This window comes from Podarcis muralis, chromosome 15 (genome assembly GCF_964188315.1).
Source record: "Podarcis muralis chromosome 15, rPodMur119.hap1.1, whole genome shotgun sequence".
Classification (NCBI taxonomy): Eukaryota; Metazoa; Chordata; class Lepidosauria; order Squamata; family Lacertidae; genus Podarcis; species Podarcis muralis.
Genome location: NC_135669.1, coordinates 2,407,905 through 2,434,900, shown reverse-complemented (window position 1 = coordinate 2,434,900; position 26,996 = coordinate 2,407,905). Strand labels below are relative to the sequence as shown.

General features: G+C 50.9%; 1 protein-coding gene across 4 annotated transcripts in view; it reads right to left on the bottom strand.

Moving 5' to 3' along the window:
• SORBS3 (sorbin and SH3 domain containing 3) overlaps positions 1-21,624 on the bottom strand; it is an 80,287-nt gene extending 58,663 nt beyond the window's left edge. For 3 of the 4 annotated variants that reach the window (XM_077919392.1, XM_077919393.1, XM_077919395.1), the window contains exon 1: positions 21,495-21,523. The gene's annotated coding sequence lies outside the window, so the exon portion shown is untranslated. Of the gene's footprint in view, positions 1-21,494 lie in introns of all 4 variants that reach the window. The other variant, XM_077919394.1, reaches the window with a different exon arrangement.
• Between the last annotated feature and the right edge of the window lie 5,372 nt (positions 21,625-26,996).

Below are 26,996 nucleotides of genomic sequence, written 5' to 3'. Positions count from 1 at the left end.
CTCACAGCCTATTCAAACACAGACATACCCTTAAGACAGGATTTGTGAAGGAAAAGACAATGGGGAGGCTTTTCCATTTTCCTTTGACCTTGCAGGGAAAACGTTTGGTCAGTTTGGGACAGTTTGGGAATCAAAATGGTTCCAGGTCAGTCTTCCTGTGCTGATCTATGTATGTGCTTGGTTGGTACATTTATGAACATTTCCATATATCTAAGACATCAAAAAACGGGACGCGGGTGGCGCTGTGGGTAAAGCCTCAGTGCCTAGGACTTGCCGATTGTATGGTCGGCGGTTCGAATCCCCGCAGCGGGGTGAGCTCCCGTCATTCGGTCCCAGCTCCTGCCCACCTAGCACTTTGAAAGCACCCCTAAGTGCAAGTAGATAAATAGGTACTGCTTTATAGTGGGAAGGTAAACGGCATTTCCGTGTGCGGCACTGGTGCTGGCTCGCCAGCTGCAGCTTCGTCATGCTGGCCACATGACCCGGAAGTGTCTTCGGACGGCGCCGGCTCACGGCCTCTAGAGCGAGATGAGCACACAACCCTAGAGTCGGACACGACTGGCCCGTACTGGCAGGGGTACCTTTACCTTTAAGACCTCAAAATTCCTATCACAAGGGGAGCATTGCATGTATTCTAGGCTATGGCATCCTCTCAGTTTATTTATTTTATTTGACAAAATGTAAAGACCACTTAATAATATTTAAGAACAAAAACAAACTGTCAGGGGTTCAGGGAGAGAGGCACAGATGAGGGAGGAGACTGAGAGCGAGGGCGAAGAATCCAGGAACGAGGAGGAGGAGGATGACAATGACTTGAGGGCTTCCATGAGTCTCTCAAGTGAATCGGAGGATTCCCAAAAGGGGGCGCCCCTGGTCAGGCCAAGGGGAGCCACAGGGGGGACTCGTCAGGAGCAGGGGAGCAGCAGGGAAACCCCGAGTGGGAGTGGGAGATCGGGGCAGGCTTCCCAGCCGGAACGGAGTGAAGAGGGTGGAGTTCCCAGTGTGACAGACGAAGCAGAGCAGGAAGCAGAGAGGGGAAGGAGATCGGGGCAAGACGTCCTGCCGGAAGGGGCGGAGAGTAGTACACAGAGTAGTATAACTGTCAAGAGGAAGGTCAGGGGTAGCGAACGCACGCCAAGTTCAAATGTGGAGGCGCGCGGAAATGCAGAGAGTCCGGAGGAGGAGCCTGGTCCCAAAGCACGGAGGAGGGGGGAGCAGGCGTCTGGGGACTCAGCGTCAGGGGAAAGCAGGAGGGAAGGAACCCAGGGGGGCAGAAAGACCCTGCGGAAAAGGAAGGACAGGAAGAGGTGGACCAGCACAAGCCTCTTAAACTGGTGTAGAGGCGGGACTGATTCAGAGGGGACTTCAGCGGTCTAAGCGTAACAGACGTGGGGCTGCGCGCCTCGGCTGTGGAACAAACGATGTACTTCAATAAAGACTTTTGTAAATAAAGTGGACTTGGCGTTGGTCTCTTGTGAGCTGGGACCTGAGGCGGCCCTGACAGTAAGTCCCCTCTCAAAAAGAACGCAAAAATTTTTTTGCAAAGCTCACGAAGTGTGGCAACCATGAGTGCGGAAGAACAGTTGACAGCACTACGAAACGCAGTCTCCGAGCTTTCCACTGCGGTAGTGGTCTCCCAGAAGAAGAGTGAAGAAGCGGAGGCGCGATGCCACGATCTGCAAACCAGGTGGGAACGTGCGTGCAAAGAGGGGTTCCCGGGGTCCAGATCAGAGGGAATCGGACTCGGAAGGCGGGGAGGAAATTTAGTAGCCCCCTTCGATGGGAACCTGAAGCACTACCCCAGTTTCAGAGCAGACGTCCTGTATGCACTACATTTGCTTCGCAATGACTTTAAAGATGAGGAGGAGAAAGTGGGTTTTATTGTGACTCATTTGCATGGAGATGCCAGAGCGTGGCTGCGCAATTTGTGGCGTGAAGATGGTCCTGCCCGCCGCGATTCTGATGAATTTATTAAAGCGATGGACGCTTGTTTCCAGTCCACCGTGGATGTTGATGTTGCGCGCCAACAGATGCACGGACTCAAACAAGGCAAAGCCACTGTGCGTCAGTACCATTCACGCTTTTTTGCATTGCTGAATGTATTGGGCTGGGAGAAAGACTCCAAACCAGTGAGAGATTTGTTCTGGGAGGGACTCCACAGTTCCATAAAAGATGAATTGGCCAGGGGTGACAGACCTCAAACCCTAGCAGAAGTAGTACAGAGGGCTCTTGCGATTGGAATACGACACGAAGAACGTCCTTGGCACAATGAGGAAGGTCGCCAGGTGCGTGCGCCAGCGAGGGCACCTCCTTTTATCCCCAGGGAGTTCGGCCAGGCGCATCCTTCGCCTCTAATGCGGCAGGGGGAGGAACCAATGGAGCTTGGCGGTGCTAGAGCTCAGACAGCAGCCAGAGCCCCAACGTCCGGTGCAGTCAAGGCGAAGCCTCCTAGAGGGAACAGGAAATGTTACATCTGTGATAGTGCACAGCACATGGCTAAAGAGTGTCCCCAGAGGTTCCGGAGACACACTGCAGCTTTAGCAACGGTCGCAGCAGACGTACCTCATGAGGAGCAGTTTCAGGGAAACGACAGTGCCTGGCTGGAGACAGCGATGCTGGGGCTCAGCCAGGCGAGTCTGTAGAGCAGTCCCCAGCGATTTTGCAGCACACAGACCCCTTACCACCCAAGCCAGCGGTGCAGCTCACTGCAACACTCCAGTTGCCGAATGGAACCACCCTGGAAGTCCCCATTACAATCGACTCTGGAAGCAACGCAGACTTTGTGGGGGTGCAGTTCGTCAAGCAGCATCGCATACCGCTTCTGCCAGCCACGACGCCCCTGAACGTAGTCACGGTCGATGGCAGAAAATTGCTAGGAGGGCAAGTTGTGCAACAGACGCCTCCCATGGTAATGCAGATTGGAAATCATCGAGAAGTCATTAGCTTCAATGTCACCCGCCTATCAGACACGCCTATAGTGTTAGGCATGAGCTGGCTAGAGAGACACAGTCCAGCAGTGGCGTGGTACCAGCGACAGATCACCTTTTCCTCATCGTACTGTGCTCAACATTGCATCCAGACCAGCCAAGGGGAGGAAGCTGGGCAGCAACTGCAACTAGGCATGGTGCAAGCAGTACCCCGCAAGTACGAGGGATTTTTGGAGGTTTTCTGCGAGAAGGAAGCTGACCAGCTGCCACCCCACAGGCCTTACGACTGTGCGATTGACCTGTTGCCGGGGGCGAAGCTGCCGACTGCAAAGCTGTATTCCATGTCTGAAGATGAGATGCAAGAACTCAGGGAGTTCATAGAGCACAATTTGAAGCGCGGATTCATTCGGGAATCCAGAGCGGTGGGGGGCAGTCCTGTGTTTTTTGTGAAGAAAAAGGACACGCCCCAAAAGAGACTCATTGTGGACTATCGGGCCATAAACTCGATGACAAAGCCCAAGGCCTTCCCCATGCCCAAGATTGACGACCTCCTAGCGACCGTGCGGAAGGGGAGGATCTTCACCAAGTTGGATCTGCGTACAATCTCATACGCATGCGTGAGGGCGATGAGTGGAAGACGGCCATGTTCACGCCTCTGGGCACGTATGAATACAGAGTTATGCCTTTTGGTCTCCAAAATGGATCTCACTGCTTCCAAGCCTTTATGCATCACGTGCTAGCGGGACTCCTCTACAAGAAGTGCGTGTGCTTCCTCGACGACATCCTGATCTTCTCAGAATCGCCGGAGGCTCACGAGAGAGACGTAAAGGAGGTCCTGCAGAGACTACGGGAACACAGACTCTATGCCAAGTTGGAGAAGTGCCAGTTCGATGTGACGGAGGTGGATTTTCTGGGCTACAAGCTGTCCGACAAGGGGCTAGCCATGGACAGCGCCAAGGTCCGCGCGGTGTTGGACTGGAAGAGCCCGCGCAATCGGAAGGAAGTCCAGAGGTTCGTCGGTTTCGCCAACTTTTACCGCAAGTTCATCAGGGGTTTCGCGAAGGAGACAGCAGCAATCACGGACACTCTCAGTTCCAAGAAGAAGAAGTTCACTTGGACGGACCAGGCGGAGCGCTCTTTTCAGAAGCTTAAAAGCCTCTTCGCCTCCGAGGAACAGCTGCTGCACGTGAATCCCGGCAGGCCCATGCGGGTCGAGACGGACGCATCAGACAGAGCGGTAGGGGCCGTCCTTTTGCAGGAAGATCCGCAAGGGCACTGGAGGCCCTGTGCTTTCTACTCCCGGAAGCTCAGCAAGGCGGAACAAAACTACACCATCTGGGACAGGGAGTTGTTGGCCATTCACGCGGCTTTCAAAGCGTGGCGGCACTTCCTCATAGGAGCCAAGCACACCGTGCAGGTCCGCACGGACCACAAGAACTTAGAGTATTGGCGCACGGCGAAGCTCCAGAGCCAGAGGCACATGCGCTGGGCGGAATTCTTCGCGGATTCCGACTTCCGAATAGAGTACATCCCGGGGGACTCCAATGTCATAGCCGATGCGCTCTCAAGGAAACCACAATATCTCGAGGAAGTGGCAACAGTAGCAGCCAAGCACATTTTCGCACCGCAGGCGTGGGCGTGCGCTTCAGTCGCCGTCGACCTGGACGCGGTGCGACGCGCGCTGCAAACGGATCAGTTTGCACAATCCAAGATGGAAGAGCTGCGCAGAGGTACAACGAGAGGCGACGAGTTCCAGATACGCGACGGGCTGTTAACTCGCAAGGGTGCCCTCTACGTACCAGGGGACGATCTCTGCGCAAAGGTTCTGCACCAGTTGCACGACGCACCCAGCGCGGGCCATTTCGGAAAGGAGAAGACAGCGGAACTGGTAGCCAGGGACTTTTGGTGGCCCCAAATGAGAGGAGAAGTCGCGGATTACGTCGCCAGATGTGACACCTGTCAAAGGTCCAAGCCAGTGCACCAGAAGCCAGCCGGACTACTGGAACCGCTGGAGACGCCACTGCAACCGTGGGAGCGGGTAGCGCTGGACTTTGTTACTGATCTGCCCAGCTCCCGAGGCAAGACGGCGGTACTGGTGGTTGTGGACCTGTTCACCAAGATGGCGCACTTCATTCCTTGTGCGAAGGTGGCGACAGCGGAACAGACCGCCAAACTCTTCATCGACCACGTGTTCAAGGTGCATGGGCTGCCACGGTCCATTCTGTCTGACAGGGGGCGCCAGTTTGTTTCCAGTTTCTGGCAGAAGCTCCTAGGTATCCTGCACGTTAAGATCAACCTATCGTCGGCGAGACATCCGCAGACCAACGGCCAAGCAGAGAGGGTCAACGCTATCATGCAGCAGTACCTGAGATGTTACGCCAATCAGCGACCCGCAGTTTGGGTGGATTACCTGCCGATGGCTGAGTTTGCCTACAACAACACGAAGCACGCGTCAATGGGGGTGACGCCGTTCTTCGCTAACAATGGACGACATCCCAGAACCTTCCCGGGGCTCGTAACGACGGGGGAGGGGGCGCCGCAGGGGGCCGACCATTTCGCAGCAGAACTGCAAGAGGTGCACGAGGAGCTGCGGAGACATTTGGAGCTAGCTAAGCAAGCCTATAAGGTGCAGGCAGACAAACACAGGAGGGCGGGAGAAGACATCCAGGTGGGGGACTGGGTATGGTTAGCGGCCCAAGCGGTGCCGGCCAAGTCATTAGCTAAGAAGAAGCTAGGGCACAGGCAGCTAGGGCCATACCAAGTTGAGGCCAGGATCAATCCCGTAGTGTTTCGAGTGGCCCTCCCCGAAGGTTCCAGAATGCACCCGGTCTTTCATAGGTCGGTGCTCACCCCCTACAAGGCCCCACACAGATTTCAGGAGTCAGGGACGGCACCAGAACCACGCAGAGAGTCACCCAAGAGGGGGAGGTCACCTAGGGCTGAACCAATCAACGAGGTTACAGAGATTCTGGACTCGAGATGGGGAGAAGAGGGAGTAGAATATTTTCTCACCAGAGAGGGTACCCCAGCCAGCGCCAACAGTTGGGTGCCGGACTACGCTTTGGACGAGCCTCTTCTCAAGGACGAGTTCCATGCCCTTTTCCCACACAGGCCCATGCCAGCAGAGTACTTTGACGACTGGCTTTTTACGCCCACACTTTCAGCCAGCACTTTCCGGGGGTTTTCTTCCACGGAGGAGGGAACACCAGAGTCGAGCCCCCCCAGGGGATCGTGCTCGGGGGTGGAGACGGAACCCTCTTATTGGTGGGACGAGCAACCAGAGGAGGACTGGCGCAGGAGGTGGAGGGAGGGGCCTTGGCCAACAGCACCGGACGAAGTAACAATGGGAGAAGTGACCGAGAACACCTTGGGAGACGAACCTGAGTTCGAGCACACATACACTGAGCTGGAAGCAGAGGAGATCGAAGTAGACGAACTGTATCCAGCATCTACCCCCGCAGAGACGCGGCTCCCAAAACCTGCGCCCGACGGGCAGGAGGGGGGAAGGGGGGGCTTCGAGGGGGATGGATGTCAGGGGTTCAGGGAGAGAGGCACAGATGAGGGAGGAGACTGAGAGCGAGGGCGAAGAATCCAGGAACGAGGAGGAGGAGGATGACAATGACTTGAGGGCTTCCATGAGTCTCTCAAGTGAATCGGAGGATTCCCAAAAGGGGGCGCCCCTGGTCAGGCCAAGGGGAGCCACAGGGGGGACTCGTCAGGAGCAGGGGAGCAGCAGGGAAACCCCGAGTGGGAGTGGGAGATCGGGGCAGGCTTCCCAGCCGGAACGGAGTGAAGAGGGTGGAGTTCCCAGTGTGACAGGCGGAGCAGAGCAGGAAGCAGAGAGGGGAAGGAGATCGGGGCAAGACGTCCTGCCGGAAGGGGCGGAGAGTAGTACAGAGAGTAGTATAACTGTCAAGAGGAAGGTCAGGGGTAGCGAACGCGCGCCAAGTTCAAATGTGGAGGCGCGCGGAAATGCGGAGAGTCCGGAGGAGGAGCCTGGTCCCAAAGCACGGAGGAGGGGGAAGCAGGCGTCTGGGGACTCAGCGTCAGGGGAAAGCAGGAGGGAAGGAACCCAGGGGGGCAGAAAGACCCTGCGGAAAAGGAAGGACAGGAAGAGGTGGACCAGCACAAGCCTCTTAAACTGGTGTAGAGGCGGGACTGATTCAGAGGGGACTTCAGCGGTCTAAGCGTAACAGACGTGGGGCTGCGCGCCTCGGCTGTGGAACAAACGATGTACTTCAATAAAGACTTTTGTAAATAAAGTGGACTTGGCGTTGGTCTCTTGTGAGCTGGGACCTGAGGCAGCCCTGACACAAACCCTATTTGATTTACATAAACATGGAGTGAGTGTGATGGCCATAGGCCAGAAGCCCAGTGACTCCGCATAAGGCGGCCTCCACATTGCCACTACTTCGTAAGTATGAGTCAAGCACATACGGGAATTTTATGTTTAAAGCAAACCGCTCTGTCGCCCTGCTGCAACAAATCCACTTTAAAGCACAAACAGTATTTTTATGGTTATGAAAGCAATGGGGAAACAGATTGAAAAGTGTGGGACGAATGAGTGATTAACAGAAGACATACAAACACCCTGCAAACAAATCAAGATGAATGCTCATTGTTGCATAACCTCATCACACAAAAAATCAAAACTATTGCTCAATAAAGACCGGATGCAGTCTAACGTTCACATGGGCCTTGTGTAAGCAAATTAGGATGAATGCTGAGGTCATCTGGAGCCACACTGAATTGAGTGTGCTCTTTAGAACACATTGCAAAAATCCTGCTTACTCTCCTCAGGGGGGACCCTCAGACGTTTGCTCCAAAAGCAAGACCTGGCAGTGCTGCTGTCCACAACATGCAAGATTTGATTTCCATGACAGACAAGTTGATGGGAGGGCTATTTCACAAAGCTAAAAACTTTGAAAATTGCTGCTATAAACAAACAAAACTGAGTAGCTGAGAGAGAGATGTTGAGAAAGTCCCAGACAATCAGTTGCACTTGTGTCATGTTTTACAGGGAGGTAAAGGGACCCCTGGGGACGCGGGTGGCGCTGTGGGTAAAAGCCTCAGCGCCTAGGGCTTGCCGATCGAAAGGTCGGTGGTTCGAATCCCCGCGGCGGGGTGCGCTCCTGTTGTTCGGTCCCAGCGCCTGCCAACCTAGCAGTTCGAAAGCATGTCAAAGTGCAAGTAGATAAATAGGGACCGCTTACTAGCGGGAAGGTAAACGGCGTTTCCGTGTGCGGCTCTGACTCGCCAGAGCAGCGATGTCACGCTGGCCACGTGACCCGGAAGTGTCTCCGGACAGCGCTGGCCCCCGGCCTCTAGAGTGAGATGGGCGCACAACCCTAGAGTCTGTCAAGACTGGCCCGTACGGGCAGGGGTACCTTTACCTTTACCTTAAAGGGACCTCTGACCATTAGGTCATCGCGAACGACTCTGGGGTTGCGGCGCTCATCTCGCTTTATTGGCCGAGGGAGCCGGCATACAGCTTCTGGGTCATGTGGCTAGCATGACTAAGCCGCTTATGGCAAACCAGAGCAGCACACGGAAACGCCGTTTACCTTCCCACCGTATTTCCCCCTCTATAGGACGCACTTTTTCCCCTCCAAAAATTAAGGGGGGATGTGCGTGCGTCCTATAGAGCAAATGCAGGCTGCGCAGCGCTCCGTCTCGCTCTTCTAGCTTGGGGTTAGCTGCGCAAAGCCTCCACTCCGGGGGCTTCAGGCAGCTATCTAGTGGGAGGTTAACTTTTAGATAAGCAGAGGGCAAGCTATCCCAGAGTAAATGAATGCAGCAGGAGTAGCCAATGCAGTGCTCTCCAAATGCTGCTGGACGGCAACTCCCAAAACCTCCAGCCAAAATGGAAACTGGTCAAGGATAATAGGAGTTGTAGGTGGGGGCAGGGGGGCGGTGTGCCCTGGGTGCCACCCGGGAGTGACATCGTGGGCCCCCCCCCCCCGGGGTGCTCGGTGCTCAACTTGCACCCCCGGGACATGCGCCGCTTGCCGTGCATCCCCCAACGCGTGCCATGCCCCCTGGGACGCACACTGGCCACGCTCCTGGTGCCAGAGCAGGTAGCTTCACCACCGGTTGTAGATCAGCAAGATCTGGAGAGCACTGAGTTGGCTACCCCAGAATACAGCATACAGAACAGATACCCTCCAAGAAGGCACAGCAGAAAAAGGGGGGGGGTCCTCAGGCCATGTTCTTTAGTATGGTAACAGAGATGTTACAATTGTATCCCCATTTTTTCCTGTAAAATGTCAGCAACTGTTGGAGCTGATTTATACTCCCTTAGAAACCCCTGAACGTATGACTCAGTCAAAGCATATCAAATTCCACACATATAACTTCATCTCTCTCCTCTCAAAACTCCTTCATAAAATCTTCAGCCGTCAAGTACTGGAAGAGGCCTCTCTGAACCGCCCTCAAAGGAGCAGAGGCAGCTCCCAGGTCCAGGGCTGGCAATCCTCTGCACTAGGGAACGGAGCTCTGCTTCCACTCTGGACCCTCCCAAGCCCGGCACTCCTAGGTCACACCTAGCTGATGACTTCTGAAATAGAACTCATCTCATGAGCAAATAAAACCTGAAAGGTTACATTGGGGATGAAAACTATTTCCGATTAAAAAAGCTAGGAAAGCAACCAGAACACCCAGAAACCAGGGACTCTTGAGAAGGATTTCTAAAGGCCCCATAACTGGGAGAATAAATTATCAATATTATTAAATAAATGGTAATGGCATGGAATTTGCATTGTAAAAATATGCACAGCTGCAACTTAAGGAATTGGCTAAGCTTAGGATGGTGCAGAGCAATGATGGGAGAAATCTGCACCAGAAGGAAGTTCTACTGCTTAATTTTAAGCATGTGAACAGACTCCAGTCGCTCAGCAGTGAGAGAATGGTACTCTGCACATACTCAGAGGTGCCTTTCTTTGTGATATCGCTTCATATTTGCTCCTTTAACAAGGGGTTTGGGTGAAGCTAGATCAGATGGTGGGCTGGGGCACACCAAGAGTGGATGAGGTCCCCTTAACTTAGGCTGCAGTTTCCCCATTTCAGCTTTGAAGAAAGGAAGGCTGCGGATAGGAAGAGGTGGTATTATAGGGGTGTGGCTGGAGCTTTCTGGCATACACCAAATAGCATATTTTTCTTTACGCCACCTGGCAAGGGCTGGTTTTTGCACACAACTGATTCTGGGCTCTGCACTGACCACAATAAAACCAATGCTCATTTTCCTGCAAAGGCAGAATCAGAGAATCAGGGGTAACAGTAGCTCAAAACAAAAAGTATGTGCTTGCTCAAACATCAACTTAAGCATATTGCATTCTGCTTAAGGTAAGGTATAAAGGGATCTTAAGTGCCCCCCCGCACAACATGCAAACATTTCCACACCCCGCAGGGAAAATACTTTGCAGGAAGCGGAGATGGAAGGTGGGAAGGGCAGCGTGCCTGAGCAGGAAAAGGAAAGGGAGAACCCCCCTGCTTGGAATATGATCTGCCATGCTGCTGTTACTGTTGCACGGACAGACAGTGAGCGCGGCAGCTGGAGGTCGCCTTGGAGGAAGGCTATTCAAAGTGTTGGTGCTGACCTTTAAAAGCCCTAAACGACCTCAGCCCTGCAGACCTGAAGAAACATCTCCACCCCCATCGTTCAGCCTGGACACTGAGGTCCAGCTCCAAGGGCCTTCTGGTGGTTCTCTCCCTGCGAGAAGCAAAGTTACAGGGAGCCAGGCAGAGGGCCTTCTCAGTAGTGGCGCCTGCCCTGTGGAACACCCTCCCACCAGATGTTAAAGAGATAAAGAACTATACAACTTTTAGAAGACATCTAAAAGCAGCCCTGTGGAGGGAAGCTTTTGGTGTGTCATGTTGCATTGTGTTTTCACTATTTTTTTGTTGGGAATTGCCCAAAGTGGCTGGGGGAACCCAGTCAGATGGGCGGCAAACAAACAAACGAATGAATGAATGAAGATGATGATTAACAACATGAAGGAAATGAAGAGTGTCCTAGTAGGGCCTACACCACAATCTTATATCTACTCAAAAGTAAGTTTCACTGAGTTCAGTAGAACTTACTCCTAAGTAAGTGGGTACAGGACTGCAGCCCCAGCCTCTCTTCAGCCCTCTCCAGGGAGCACTTGAACCCACTTTCCAGCACAGGTGAGTGCAACATCTGCATTACCAATTTAAACTGGCTGAGCAATTGTATGAAACCAGGTGGGTGGCTGCAGCATCTGCATGTTGCTCCCCATCTGGATTCTGCCAGCAATTCAACAATCTGAAGACTGAACCTTGGAGTGCCTCTTTTGAGAAATCTAGTGGGTGGCTGGGGAGGACTAACAAGCAGGGTGGCAAAACCTGCAAGGCCAAACCTGGTGCTGTTCCTCTCCTGCCTTCTACAAGGTCCTAGGCTGCTGTCAAACAAATATGGATGGGCAGCATCAGAGTATTATCTCCCTCCCACCCAGATCAGCTCATGCATTGTACTTCACTGCCGCATTTTGCTCCATTTTGCTGCCAGTCCCTATTTTTTCCAGGGCAGAAGTGTCGATGTTTCTGCTGAGGAGAGAGAAAAGAGCCTCGTGCTACCAGCTGATCTTTGTTCCTCTTGATTTTTCAGCTGACTACAGATGGGAGGGAGATGTCCACAGGGTGACAAACAAGAAATTACATGGGCGGCAGCAGTGAAAGTGAGGGGGCTAAGAGCTATGTTCCTTAAATATACTATTAGCTATTGTTGTTAAGCAACCACTCCTGCTTAAAGATGCTATTAAGATACAATTTCCTATTTGGGTAACTTCCCTGTCCACCCAGGTCGTGATGCTGCCCCTCGCTTACTCAGTGCATACAAAGGCATAACGGGGCTGGGGCTGGGTTACGATTCAATTAGGGGAGCAATTCAATTCGGTTCACATTTTAATGCATACCTACCTAAATTGCACTTCTTCAAACATTACACAAACCAAAATACAGCTATCCTTTGACACTTGCACTTCTCTAAATTTTGCAATGCAGTTCTCCAGCCAAGCAACGTTAACACCCAAGTAAACACTGCATAGAAATGCACATGTCAGCAAAAGTAACATAAATGCATTATAAAGGCGAACAGTTTGCAAAAAAATGTATATCAGGCAAAACCGCATAGAAGCATGTGCATATTAGCAGAACCTAAACACTGATTAAAAAAAAATTGAGAGCTGTTTTTGTTTTGTTTTTTAAAGTAATGTAGAAATGTGAGGAACTGAGCTTAAGACTGGAAAAATGAGAAAACAAGAGAAAGCAAAATTGACAGGTTACCCCATTCCTAGTTATATGCCCAGCCTTGAAGGTTGCTCTATATTATAATCTCAAGTAAGTATTGTGGATGAGCAAAACTGCTAGGAGCAAATATGCTATGGTTTGTTTTCTTGGCCCAGCTCTTGCCTTGTAAACAAGACCTCAAATATCATGGCAACAAATTTTTTAGAAGGCTGCTTGCTTGCCCACACACATGGGATGCATGATTAACTGAAAAATGGAAGAGAAGTGGGGAGCTCTTCCAATTGAGCAATGCTACTCTGCTTGGTTACTTCTGAAGGTGGAATAAGGTAACAGTATTATACTAGCAGGTTGGCTTTTAATCCTTCTAACCTAATATTCCCTGAAATATGATGGCTGTCCAAAGTCTCTTAAGACAAGGTCTTTCCTGTTATCCTGGTGATTCTCCCAACTCAGGGGTGAGGTCCGGAATAGGATCTGGCTAGCAAGCTGGACCCAGAGCTCCCCATATCCCTGTACGTGAGTGGTCAGTCATCAGGTGACCCAAAATATTGAAAAACAATGCTTCCAGCTCATTATTTCCAGTGGGGTAGTCTGCAAAAGCTTATGCCATAATACACTTGCCAGTCTTCAAAGTGTTTTTGCTGCATTATTTGGCACTCTGACATGTCAACATGCTTTATAATTTTTATTCCACTTCACCTAACCTATGAAACAAATGGAATAAATCTGTATGTATGTGGGGACTTATGCAAATATAGTGATTTGCCCCAAGTTACCCACTGGGCCACTGTCAGAGGCAGACTTTGCACCAGGTGTCCTTGACCAGAGACCTGCCCTCTGTCCTTATAAGCAGAGCCCTGCTAGAACAAACAAAAGCTGTGTCTGATCCCGCATCCCATTCTCCTAGTCGCCAACCAGATGCACGTTGGAAGCCACAAGACGGGCCTGAGAGCAAAAGCCCTCTCCTCACTAGTATTCCCAGCAAGCAGGATTCAGAGACACGCAGCCTGGACAGAGAGCCCAAACACTCTCAGAAAGAGCAGCAGCAGGAGGAGGGGAGCAGCCACAGCACGGCTGTGTTTTCCATTCTGAGCTGCGTGAAGATTTTTGCAATGTGGCTCTCCTACTTAGACAGGCTTTGGCCGGCTGCACCGTGTGATCCTAGGTGCCAAATCCATTCCCACCCCCAGTCCCTGCAAGTGTGCCACGTCCCACCATCCTGAGAACCAAGCCTCACTCCCCCTCTCCAAACCGCTACGAAGGGGGGTGTCCCCCCAAGTACCTGGTGCCAATAAACATGCCTCCAGCCACAGCATTACTACTTATCTTTCTTTTGCGAAGTTTCTGGCTCCCTCTGGGGAGATGCTGGCATGGCCCTTTCTTGCAGGGTGGGGGCGGTCTGGATTTCATTACTTGTTGCAGCCAATTCTGTTGTTCCTTTCTGCTTTCCATGTAAACATTTCCATTCCCCACCCAAATGTTCCCCACCCCACCCCCAGATTGCACGGCTAACGTTTATCCTTGAGCAGTGTTAGCAACTGCCCTCTTTGGCTTCAGACTGGATGTTTCCGCTGCAAAATATCTCTCTACCTCGGACAACAGACTGAGAGATAGGGCGGTCAAATACCCAAGAAGACAGGGCTCCTACGCCTTTAATGGCAACACAGGAAGCTGCCTTCTTCTGAGTCAGACCATTGGTCCATCTAGCTTAATATTTGCCACACTGACTGGCAGCAGCTACTCCAGGGTCTTAAGCAGGGGTCTCTCCTAACTCCACCTGCCTATGCTGGGGATCATAGACTCATAGAGTTGGAAGAGACCACAAGGGCCATCGAGTCCAACCCCCTGCCAAGCAGGAAACACCATCAGAGCACTCTTGACATATGGTTCTCAAGCCTCTGCTTAAAGACCTCCAAAGAAGGAGACTCCACCACACTCCTTGGCAGCCAATTCCACTGTCGAACAGCGCTTACTGTCAGGAAGTTCTTCCTAATGTTTAGGTGGAATCTTCTTTCTTGTAGTTTGGATCCATTGCTCCGTGTCCGCTTCTCTGGAGCAGCAGAAAACAACCTTTCTCCCTCCTCTATATGACATCCTTTTATATATTTGAACATGGCTATCATATCACCCCTTAACCTCCTCTTCTCCAGGCTAAACATGCCCAGCTCCCTTAGCCGTTCCTCATAAGGCATCATTTCCAGGCCTTTGACCATTTTGGTTGCCCTCCTCTGGACACGTTCCAGTTTGTCAGTGTCCTTCTTGAACTGTGGTGCCCAGAACTGGACACAGTACTCCAGGTGAGGTCTGACCAGAGCAGAATACAGTGGCACTATTACTTCCCTTGATCTAGATGCTATACTCCTATTGATGAGGCCCAGAATTGCATTGGCTTTTTTAGCTGCCGCGTCACACTGTTGGCTCATGTCAAGTTTGTGGTCAACCAAGACTCCTAGATCCTTTTCACATGTACTGCTCTCAAGCCAGGTGTCCCCCATCTTGTATTTGTGCCTCTCATTTTTTTTGCCCAAGTGCAATACTTTACATTTCTCCCTATTAAAGTTCATCTTGTTTGTTTTGGCCCAGTTCTCTAATCTGTCAAGGTCGTTTTGAAGTGTGATCCTGTCCTCTGGGGTGTTAGCCACCCCTCCCAGTTTGGTGTCATCTGCAAATTTGATCAGCATGCCCTTGAGTCCATCATCCAAGTCGTTGATAAAGATGTTGAATAAGACCGGGCCCAAGACAGAACCCTGTAGCACCCCACTAGTCACTCTTCTCCAGGATGAAGAGGAACCATTGATGAGCACCCTTTGGGTTCGTCAAACCTGTGACGACCTGCATGCAAAGCTGGTGTTCTGCCACGGAGCAACACTCCTTTCTTAATACTATTTATGCAGAAGAGGGAATTTTACCCTGTTCGGCTTGTCATGTGACACCTGCTGAAATCCCCTCTTCTGCACAGCTATTGGAGCCCCTTCCCCTTTTGCACCTGAGCAGCCTGCTCAAAAAGCAAATGCTGTACATTAAGGGCACTCGTGTATCTGGTCTCCACAAACACCTACAGCCAGATGCCTCCAGATGTTTAGGCAATGAGCAAAGAATACAAATCTGCTTTACAGCAAGTCGGTTCCCCCATGGCTCGCACTATCTAGGCAGACAGAGAGCAGCTCTCCAGGCTGCTGCAGAGTCCTTTCCTGGCTAGCTGGCATCAAGGGGAGATGTCAAGGGAGGATGTGCTTCACAAAGCAGGTCCCTTTGGGAGACTTCTTGTGTGCATGTGGCTGAGGTCAAGGAGAACGGGCCAAGACTGGCGTAGAGCGAGAAGCCTGCTCTAAAGACAGCTCCTTGCAGCAGCATGGTAAATGCTATCTTTACAAATAATACATAATGTTTCTTGGGAGGAAAGGGAAAGTCTTGCTTCTTCTCAGAGAAAAGAGCCCATGCTCTGCAGCGGAGCCATAGGCCCTTCCCGGAATACACCTAATCCAATAATGGACTAAACAAAGGACTGAAAGCTGCCATTTGCTTTTTGCTTGCCTGTCTGTCTGCAAACCCCCTACCAGCCCCTCACCACCTGACCTGCTGGGGTATCAGTTCACATCATGTTCACAAACTGATCATTACTGGCAGGGCTCTTTTTCAGCCAGAACTCACAGGAACTCAGTTCCAGCACCTCTCAGGGACAAGGAAGGCGTTCATGGTGAGTTCTGGCACCTCTTTTCCTAGAAAAAAAGCACAGAACTGGTGAGGAGGGAAACTGCAAACAGCATGTTTCCAAACAGGGCCGCGTCTAAATTATTAGTAAAACATGGTTGTGTATATATCATACATTTAAAGCAACCCAACCCCCAAAAGAGAAACCTGGAAACTGTAGTTTGCTAAGGGTTCTGCGAATTGTGAGGAGTAACAGCAGCTTCCAAGACTCAGGTGTGTGTGTCCTTTAAGGTATGGTGTGCCTTGCAGCCAGTGAGCAGGGCTAGGAAAACTTCACACAAGGTGTTGAAGAGGGGTGGGGAAACTGTGGCCCTTCAGATATTTGATTTTATATGTTGCGGTCTTGTTGTGAACCGCCCTGAGACCTCCGGGTATAGGGCGGAGTATAAGTTTAATAAATAATAATAACAACAATAATATTGCTGGACTACAACTCCCATCCATCCCAGCATGTCCAATGGTGAGAAATGATGGGGTTTGCTCTCCTTACTAGTTCTAGAAAAGGAAGAGCCCAGGATGAAACAAACTAAGGCAGGGGTGGCCAACATGGAATCTTCCAGATGTTGTTTACTCTAGCTCCCATCAGCCCCAGCCAGCATCGCCAAGGGCCAGGAACGATGGCTGCTGTAGTCCATCAACTTCTAAGGGCAGTACGTGGGGTGCTCCTGATCAAAGTGGCAGCGAGTCCGGAGGCAGCACGAGGGAGCAGAGGAAACAGTGGGCCCTAAGACACAGGAACCTTAGGAAGAACAAAGAAAGGAAGATCAGCAAACGAGGAAGGAGAAGCTGTGAGCAAGAAGAACAGTGGTGAGTGGACAGCACAAAGACAGATAAGCTGAATAGAAAAACTGGCTGAGAGGGTTAAGGATGTGATACGGAATAAGTGGGGACCTCACGAAAGACATGCTGAAAGCCAGTTGGACGACTGGAAAACAAGTTACCTCCGAGGATGTGGACAGGCTGCTTGGACTAGTGAAACTGACCACCTGTCTCCTTGACCCTTGCCCATCCTGGCTCATAAAAGCGAGTCTGGAAGGGCTGGGCAATGGGCTCTGCGGGGTGGTGAATGCTTCTCTCTGCGAGGGAGCCTTCCCAGACCCACTGAAAGAGGTGGTCATTAAACCACTTCTTAAAAAAATATCTTTGGAGCTGGCCAATATGGCCAACTATCGCCCAGTCTCAAATCTTCCATTCTTGGGCAAGGTGATTGAGCAAGTGGTTGCTGAACAACTCCAGGCACATCTGGAGGATGCAGACCATTTGGATCCCTTCTAATCAGGATTCAGGCCACATCATGGGACTGAAACTGCCTTGGCTGCGCTGGTCGATGATCTTTGGCAGGCTAGGGACAAAGGTGAGAGCTGTTTCCTAGTTCTGCTGGATCTCTCAGCGGCCTTTGATACCATTGACCAAGACATCCTTCTGGAACATCTAGAGGAGTTGGGAGCTGGGGGCACTGTCATACAGTGGTTCCGCTCCTTTCTCCTGGGCCGTGTCCAGAAAGTGGTGTTGGGGGGATGAGTGTTCAGACCCCTTGGCTCTCAGTTGTGGGGTGCCTCAGGGTTCCGTCCAATCTCCCATGCTTTTTAACATCTACATGAAGCCGCTGAGAGAGATCATCAGGGGGTTTGGGCTGGGTGTTCATCAGTATGCGGATGACACACAGTTCTACCTCTCTTTTAAATCAGAACCAGTGAAGGCGGTGAAGGTCCTGTGTGAGTGTCTGGAGGTGGTTGGAGGATGGATGGCGGTTAACGGATTGAGGTTGAATCCTGACAAGACAGAAGTATTGTTTGGGGGGGACCGGGTGCAGGTGGGTGTGGGGGACTCCTTGGTCCTGAATGGAGTAACTGTGCCCCTGAAGGACCAGGTGCGCAGCCTGGGAGTCATTCTGGACTCACAGCTGTCCATGGAGGTGCAGGTCAATTCTGTGTCCAGGGCAGCTGTTTATCAGCTCCATCTGGTACGCAGGCTGAGACCCTAACTGCCCACAGACTGTCTTGCCAGAGTGGTGCATGCTCTGGTTATCTCTTGCTTGGACTACTGCAATGCGCTCTATGTGGGGCTACCTTTGAAGGTGACCTGGAAACTACAACTGGGAGTGGCTGCCAAGACCACATAACAACGGTCTTGAAAGACCTACCATTGGCTCCCAGTACGTTTCCAAACACAATTCAAAGTGTTGGTGTTGACCTTTAAAGCCCTAAATGGCCTCAGCCCAGTATACCTGAAGGAGCGTCTCCACCCCCATCGTTCTGCCCAGACACGGAGGCTAAGCGCCAAGGGCCTTCTGGCGGTTCCCTCACTGCGAGAAGTGAGGTTACAGGGAACCAGGCAGAGGGCCTTCTCAGTAGTGGCCCCCACCCTGTGGAATGCCCTCCCACCAGATATCAAGGAAATAAGCAACTATCCAACTTTTAGAAGACATCTAAAGGCAGCTCCGTTTAGGGAAGTTTATAATGTATGAAGTTTTATTCTGTTTTTAATGTTCTGTTGAGTGGCTGGGGGAAACCCAGCCAGATGGGCAGGGTAGAAATAATAAATTATTATTATAATTATTAAGTGCAGGAGAAGGCTTTACATGGTTTGGTAGAAAGCTGAAACAGACTCTCGGCAGATGCACCTCCCTGGTGTGCTTCTGCCTAGCTGGCATGTGCTCTGGTAATTCTGAGGATGCCTCTTTTGCCTGGGCAGAAGTTGGTCAGGGCTGTGTGAGCATTTGCAGAAACTAGCCTCCTGTACAAAGGAGGAAAATACAGGGACCGTGCTGCCCATTTCGGCCTCTACTCCTGCCCCCCAGAAGGCGCTCAGAAGGAAACAGATCCCCTCCTTGAAGGATGGTCACATATGAATGGTTGGGGACTCCTGCCCTGCAGGGCTCCTGACAAAAAGAATAGCCGCCCTTACTTAAAATTTAGCCCCTTGCAAGCGTGTGGCGTTGGCAGCCCTATGCCTATTCTTTAGTAGAAACACTGAGGCGGGAAGCAGAAAGGGGGTGTGTGCATCTCAGGAGTTTTTCAAACAAAATCTACGAGTCTCCTGACCTTAGATCAAAAGCCAATTTGCTGCAGAGCAACCATGAAAATTGCTCCAGTTTCAGACCACCCCATGACCCTCTGAGCAAACAGAAGTGCCTTTGCTAAGTTGACAAACTGGAAAGAATTCTGAGGAGGGTTAGAAAGATAAAGAGCAGCAGAAAGCTCTGCACTGTAGAAAGGAAAAGTTGAAGATGATTATGAGCAGCCCAGGAAGAGGGAAAACCCCACATGGGAGAACACGGACAGACGTCAGCAAAAAATGGAAGTATGAATTACTCCTCAAAGGCACAAAACAAGCAATGATGCATTTAAATAAAAGGAAAAGGGCAACTGAAGAAATATTTTAAGTACCAGTGAAATAAATGGTTAATTGGGAATGAAGGTGAATCTCATTCCTCGGAGCATTTCAAGAACAGACTGAGGAGCACCTAGTGTGGGCGCTTTGACAAAGGAGGCCGAAGAGGATTCTGATTTGTGAATACACTGGGATGATATAGGCTGGGGCAGGGGTCTGCAACCCGTGGCTCCGGAGCCGCATGTGGCTCTTTTACACCTTTGCCGCGGCTCCGGGGCAGATACTAGCGAGGGGAGGAGGCGCATTGTGCGCCCCAACACTCCCCACTGTGGCGGGCGCTGTACTGGCTGTGACGTCGCATGGGGGCGGTGCGTGCGTTAGTCACGCACCGTCCCGACGTCACCTTCCTGCCTGCTGTCAGATCGGACATTAAGGTAAGAAACAATATATGCAGTGTTATATTTGTTTTAAATGTTGCAATGGTTTTGCGGCTCCCAGTTTTTTTCCCTTTGGAAACAGGTCCAAGTGGCTCTTTTTGTCTTAAAGGTTGCAGACCCCTGGGCTGGGGGTTTGCGGTGGCTGTTCTTCTTAGAGGCCTGCAAGGCCTCTGCTCTTCTCTTTGCTGTCACCTTGACAATCCACTGCCTGTACTACTCTAGGTAGCCATTAATGCTCCTGCCGGCTCCTCCTCTATTACAGTAAACTCTCATTTTACATGCATGTGGCTTGGGCAATTTCAACCATACACGGCTGAAGGATGGCTGGTTGAAACTGTGCAACTCAAGTCCCAAGCAAGGCGAAGCGTTGAAAAGCTCTTCACACGCCGGGGCCACTTGTGGTTACCCAGTACAAAAAGGGCTTGAAGCTCCAGGCCTTGCGTGCTGGGCAAGTCCCGCTGTGGGCACGGCTGTGGGAGTGCTGGAGATGCCCTCTCCCGGCACCCACCCCACCCACCGGGCGGCTCCAAGGATTTGGCTATATAACAGAACCCCTGGAACAATGGGTAGGATTCAACATCACATTAATACAGCCATTCCATCAGCACAAGTATTTCTGCTTATCAGACGGAACAATTCCCCCCCCCCCCCCTGTGAACTGTTCTGTGGGTTCTCCCAACACAACAGAGCAGATTTGGGGGAAGCAGGAGGGTCACTGCAGCTGCCTTCTACTAGTGCACCAGGTTAGCTGAATCCAGCCCAACGTCTTTAGGATTTTTTAGCTGCTGTAGAGTTTTCTACTATTTTAATGCATTTGCAATTTTGATATGTTGTCAGCCACTCTGCTTGGTATATTTATACTAGAAGGGCAGGAAATAAATGCCCCAATAAATAAATAAATAAATAATCAGATCTAAGCATAGGTCTGGCTGGTTCCAATATACTCAATCATATATGCAAGTTCTGCCAAGCACAGACCCACAATTTCCCCCACAGATATATATGTTTTAATGTTCCATTGAAATATTTATTTCTAGTTTGTTCCCCAACCCTAATCCACTTTGGTAGCTAGAAAACAGCCCTGAGGTCCAGTTCCATTTGCTGCACCTACAAAGTACAATTTTCTTCAAAGCTCATCTGCCTGTAAAATAAAACACCTTCCACTTGCCATACAGCTTTCAGGATATCTATGCTTCCATGCTAGGTTTTCCAACACCCTGCTCGTTTCCCTAATTTAGTTAGACTTGCAAGCAGAAAATGGACAGCAGGCGAAATCGGGGTGAATGTGGCCCTTCGGACAACCACCCCTTGCAGGCAGCCTGGTCCGTGCTGTGGAATCATGGGAGTTGCAGTGCGCCAGCCTCTCCGGGAGGACTAAGTCAGTGCCTCTTTAATTGATTTTCAACCCTGTCAGGGCCACTTCACTTGTTCCTACGTCCTCTATAAACGTTATTTTTCCACCTGCGGAGGGGCAACCAAATCATCACAACTCTACCCCAAAAAGCATTGGAATCCATATTCATGTGGTTGCAACAAAAACCCCAGCCTCCTTCCTCCACTTGGGAGCCCTTCTGGCACTCGGGAAGTCTTCGCAACCTCTGGGCAACTCGTGGATTCCGACGCGCCCGGGGAGCGAGCGAGGGAGAAGGCGTCCTTCCGCGCCCCTTTCGCCCTCGGCGGACGGGCAGTCAGGCGGAGGGGCCGCCGGGCGCGGAGCTCCAGAGGCGCGCCGCCCGCCCGCCCGCCCTGCCGCCCCGACCCGCAACCGCTGCTCATTCACACGAGCTTCCTGGCGCCCATGAAGAGCGCAGCCCGGTCCTACCTCCCGCAGAAATCTCGGCGGCGGGTCCCGCGCTGGTTTGCGGAGCAGGAGCCGCCAGGCGCCGCTTCTCCCGCGGAGCCTCCGCTTCGCCGAGTGTGCGGGCGGCCGGGGGGAGCCGAGCGGGGCGGCGCGGCAGGAGAGGCGCAAGGAGGAGCGCGCGCCAAGGCGGCCCGACCCCGGAAAGGCCCTGAGGCGGCGGCGGCGCTCCTCGCGTGCCGCGTCCACGCGCCGCGGGGCCCCTCAGCCAAGGAGATAAAAACACGTAGCTAACCAACTGCGTCACAGATAACTCGGTGTGTCTCCGCGCCCCCGCCAGGGGGTTCCCACAGACACGCGTGGAGCACGGGAGGCCTGTCAGGAAAGCGCCACATTCCGGGGCGGGAAGAAGCCCGCCTTCCCACGCGCAGCGGCCAGGAAGGGGGAAGAGGCGCCTCGCCAGGCGGGTTGCTGGGGCCGCTTAAGGCTGCCTCGCACCCTTAGAGCCCAGCCGGCTTTGACATCCCGGATGCCCTCCAGCTGTGTTTTTTATGGAGGGCGAGAGATTTATATTATATTTTATATGTGTGTTTATATAATTTTTTATTAAGTCTTTGAAAAATTTTATACATACTGTATAAAACAAAACCATTTCAAACATTAAAATACAGTGGTACCTCAGGTTACAGATGCTTCAGGTTACAGACTCGGCTAAACCAGAAATATTACCTCGGGTTAAGAACTTTGCTTCAGGATGAGAACAGAAATTGCTCAGCGGCAGCAGGAGGCCCCATTAGCTTAAGTGGTGCTTCAGGTTAAGAACAGTTTCAGGTTAAGAACGGACCTCCGGAACAAATTAAGTTCTTAACCCGAGGTGCCACTGTACAGCGTTCTTTCGAACTCTTAGACCTCCCTTCCCTCCCTCCATGGTTCCATCTTTAAGATTAAATTTACTGAATCTTTTACCCTTATCTATAACCATAATTACCATAAAAAAGTTCACATTACAAGTGACTTTACATCCCTGCCAAAGATTTTAACTATTTACAGTGGTCTTTTAAATAAATTACAAATTTATTCCAGTCTTTAGAAAAGACTTGATCCTCCTGGTTTCGGATCTTCCCCATCAGTCTCACCATCTCTGCCTACTCCATCCGTTTCACCTGCCATCCTTCTTTTCTTGGTACTCTCCTTCCTTCCTTCCATCTCTGGGCTAGTAGCATTCTTGCTGCCCTCGTTGCATACATAAAAAGTCTTTTATCTTCTCTTGGTAACGCTTCACCTATTATACCTAGTAAAAAGGCTTCTGGTTTTTTGACAAGAGCCAATGGTATGACTTGGTATAAGGCAGATTCCTGTGTTCCCCTATGCAATATGGTGATCATTACTGAGAGGGAAGTTTTTTTTAATGTTTAATGTTTTATTGTGTTTTTATGTATGTTGGAAACTGCCGAGTGTGGCTGGGGCAACCCAGTAAGATGGGCAGGGTATAAATCATAAAATCATCATCATCATCATCATCATCATCATCATCGTTACGGAGTAGGATGTCCCTATTTGCATTGGAGAAACGTATGTTAGCTTCCTGTGACATGTGAACATGGGATTGGGGTTTAAGGCTGGTCTGGCATGTTAGGAAGAAGCAAACCACCCATAGGGGTGGGAAATCAAGCTTAATTGTGGCTTCTTGGCTTGTTTCTCTGGCTTGCACCAGAAGGGGAGCACAGCAGGAGCAATCAAGCAGTGTGCATCAGCTTAGTGGTGCTCTGCCTTTTTATGATGCGTGAATGCAGCCATTGTATGCAAAACACTTTACATACGCTCCAAGGGTGCCTCCAGGCAGGCAGTATATTGCAGGAGGGCTTCAACCGCATATCAGGAAATTCAGCTTTGCACAATTAAAGCAGACTAAAGTGTTTCATTCAATGGAAATTTTGAAGGTTAGAAATGGGACAGGGAAAGTATGGGATGAACAAATAGTTAATGGGTAGACATAAGCACCATGCAAGCAAACCTGGTTGAATGTTGATTGTTGTATTAATTGCCCCACAGACAAAGCAAAATAGCTGCACAATAAAGACTGGGTATAATCAAGCTCTGCATAAGCTTTATGCAAGCAAATCAGGATGGTGCCTCAATAAATAAGTTGTCTGGAGGAGCTGAAAGAGCTATATAAATGACGGGTGACATTATTAGTCCTTTGTGTTTGGGGTTTTCAGTAGGTGGCTCCCCCCCCCCTTTGTCCTTTCTATGAAGCAATGCCCTATAGTTCCCTGCCCATCTGGATTCTCAAGGCCCATCCCTAAGCCAACATCATTTGCACAACTCCATAGTTCAAGTTAATGCCAACCTACAGCTTGCACAAGGTCTCCTTGTGTTTCCAGTGAACAGTGTGGGAGTGAGGCTGGGTTCCAGATAGCCAAGGCATTGAGCCAAAACATTGAAATCATTAACTGGAGACACACACAAACACACAGGGCTTGGTTCATTCTGTCTGGTTATGAAATACTAATTTTGAGAGCTTACAGGCATCCAGACCTGTGCACTTAAACCCACATTTCATAAACAGACACATGCATGTATGGAAGGAGAGGAATTGTGATTGTTCTTAGATTGATTAATTTTACAGTTAAAATGTAGATTTCAAATATTAAATCGCTTTTTAAAAATCAACATTCAGATACAGCATAAATGATAACAGATAATCCCGGAAGATATATGAAATCATTACACAGAAATTGTTGTAGACTGTCAATAGTGTCAGTATTAAGATCTTTACATTAAGCTTTTATACCCTCCTCACGCTTTTCATAATGCCCACAGGCAATGAAAAACATGAGGCAAAAGCCGGCAATATTCCTCCATGTTTGTAAAAACAATAAAATCATGCCATACTGCCAAAAATGAATCATTTCTACACTGGCCCTGCATCACCTTGCACTTACGTGTCGGCTTCTCAAACAGTGCTGCCTCCCAGGTTTTTTAGTATCAGGAATCTATAGTTGTGAGTCGAGGAGCCTCCACCCACATAGGAGTATAATAAGACACACAGACACATTATTTTAGGTTAATGGGCAAAATTAGGCCACAACTTTTATTGGTTGCAGCATGTGAGTAGTATTGGCTTAGGCATTGGATGAAACAGCAATACCAGACTCCAACCCGCACAGCCGGGAGTCATGTCAGGGTTAGCAATCAATGGGAGGAGCTTGTTGATGCAAATACAACTGGAAGCTCCCCCATGACGTCTCCGGGGGTCGTGCCATGGCCCTAGCCACCAGCAGGGCATCGGACAGGATCCACAACTGCCGGATTCCTTTAACGGAATATCCAAAGAGGAGGGGTAGATGATGGCCCATACCCAGTCCTCCAACACAGCACACCTATTCCGATGCCTAACCGCCAGTACCAGAAAGTTGTGACGAATTGCTACGAGGTAGGCGAAAAAACCAAGAGGCTGGTGCCAATTTGCCAAATGGATAAAGAAGTCCTACTACCAGGCCCCTTGGGCAACCAAGGCAACCAACCGAAGACCATGGCAAGGTCAATACACAAAAGAAGCTGACCTAAGAGGGAGGGAGATCCAAAGAAAGCAGTAACCGACTGGGAGCAGAGCGCTGCCAAGGCTGTTTAAACAGCCCTATTAAACGGCCCTATTGGTCAGCTGGGAGTCTTGGCCGCGGCAGCTGAAGCAATCAGATGCAGGGAGTCAAATATGCCTCCCTGCCCCCACGGGAGGCTGCTCCCGCTCACACCCCCTCCCCTCTGGGAGGAGGAGGAGGCCTTATGTTAAATGGTCTCTCTAAATTTGAAGGTTCATTATTCTTCCACAAGATGTGTATGTCTTTAAGGGCCAGAGCAAATAACGTGACCTGGTTTTACAGCTGTGAAGCAGTATAGTAGGTGCTGTTAAGTTGTGTTAATTAAGCTGTGTCAACAGTTGGGTATACTAGTATATAAAGAGCAGCACCTAGCTCTCTCAATCCCCTGGGGGGTTGGTCGGTCATGCTTATTGATATATTTAGTGTAAAGGAGTTTTTGTTTTTGTTATGAAAACCTAGCTAAAGTTATTTTGCGTTCCTTGTAATGTGTGGTCTCCCCAGCATGCTTTCTGCAGCGCAACTGATCTGCAAATAGCCAACACCTTAATCCTAAGGAAGGGACGCAGGTGGCGCTGTGGGTAAAACCTCAGCGCCTAGGACTTGCCGATCGCATGGCCAGTGGTTCAAATCCCCGCGGCGGGGTGCGCTCCCGTCGTTCGGTCCCAGCACCTGCCAACCTAGCAGTTCGAAAGCACGTCAAAGTGCAAGTAGATAAATAGGGACCGCTTACCAGCGGGAAGGTAAACGGCATTCCGTGTGCTGCGCTGGCTCGCCAGATGCAGCTTTGTCATGCTGGCCACGTGACCCGGAAGTGTCTCCGGACAGCGCTGGCCCCCGGCCTCTTGAGTGAGATGGGCGCACAACCCCAGAGTCTGTCAAGACTGGCCCGTACGGGCAGGGGTACCTTTACCTATCCTAAGGAAGTCACACTCCTGTTGCAATAGCTGCTGATTAGAAATGACTTATCAGCTCCCTGCTCTTCAACTCTCTATCTTGCCCCAGCCAACCAAAGACAACCAACCACACCCCCAACCTCTCTCACCACCAAGGAAATACAACAAGACAGCTCCCTTTTTCCGGGGGGGGGGGGGACTGCATTGCAGGAGGGTTCCGGGACCTGTGTTACCCAGCAGTGGGCAGAGGGATGCTGCCCATGTCACGAGGCTGCCCAGCCGCGTCATGCCCCCCGGTTGACCAATCGGGTTGGCGGGGGGGGGGGGCATGGCTACTTGCCATTTAAACCACGGCACAGCTGGGGGCAGCCTCTCATCTACTTTGGTGCATCTCCCAGCCCACCCACCCGCTTTCTTGTGTTGCTTGACTATGGCCTTGCTATGACTAATGTTGGTTGTGGGGACTGGGTCGGAATTTTTCCACTTGGCATTGGGTAAGCCTTGTTATGGGAGGGGAGGTTGTTGCCTCCGTCTGCCCCTCCATGCTAAGGGTATCCCATATCCGGGGGTGTGGTTCCTGTCCGAAGCCTGGGCGTGGGCCAGGGCCATGCCACGACCCCATCGGGGACCCTGGGGGAGCTCTTAATTGATGTATATCAGGCATAGGCAAACTCGGCCCTCCAGATGTTTTGGGACTACAACTCCCATCATCCCTGAGCACTGGTCCTGTTAGCTAGGGATGATGGGAGTTGTAGTCCCAAAACATCTGGCGGCCGAGTTTGCCTATGTCTGATGTATATCATAGGGCTCCCCCTATTGATGGTTGACCCTTTTGAGACTTCCTGCAGACGGGCAGGAGTCAGGATATAGTCTGGCTTCACCCAATTGCCTAAGCCAAATCGCTCACATCTGTAACCAATAAAGTTTTGGCCTAATTTATCCCACTAACCCAACATATTTGTGTTTGTGTGTTTATTTCTGTGGGAACTGTGGGGACTGTGGCCTTGCCACGCAAGAGAATAGTAAGAAAA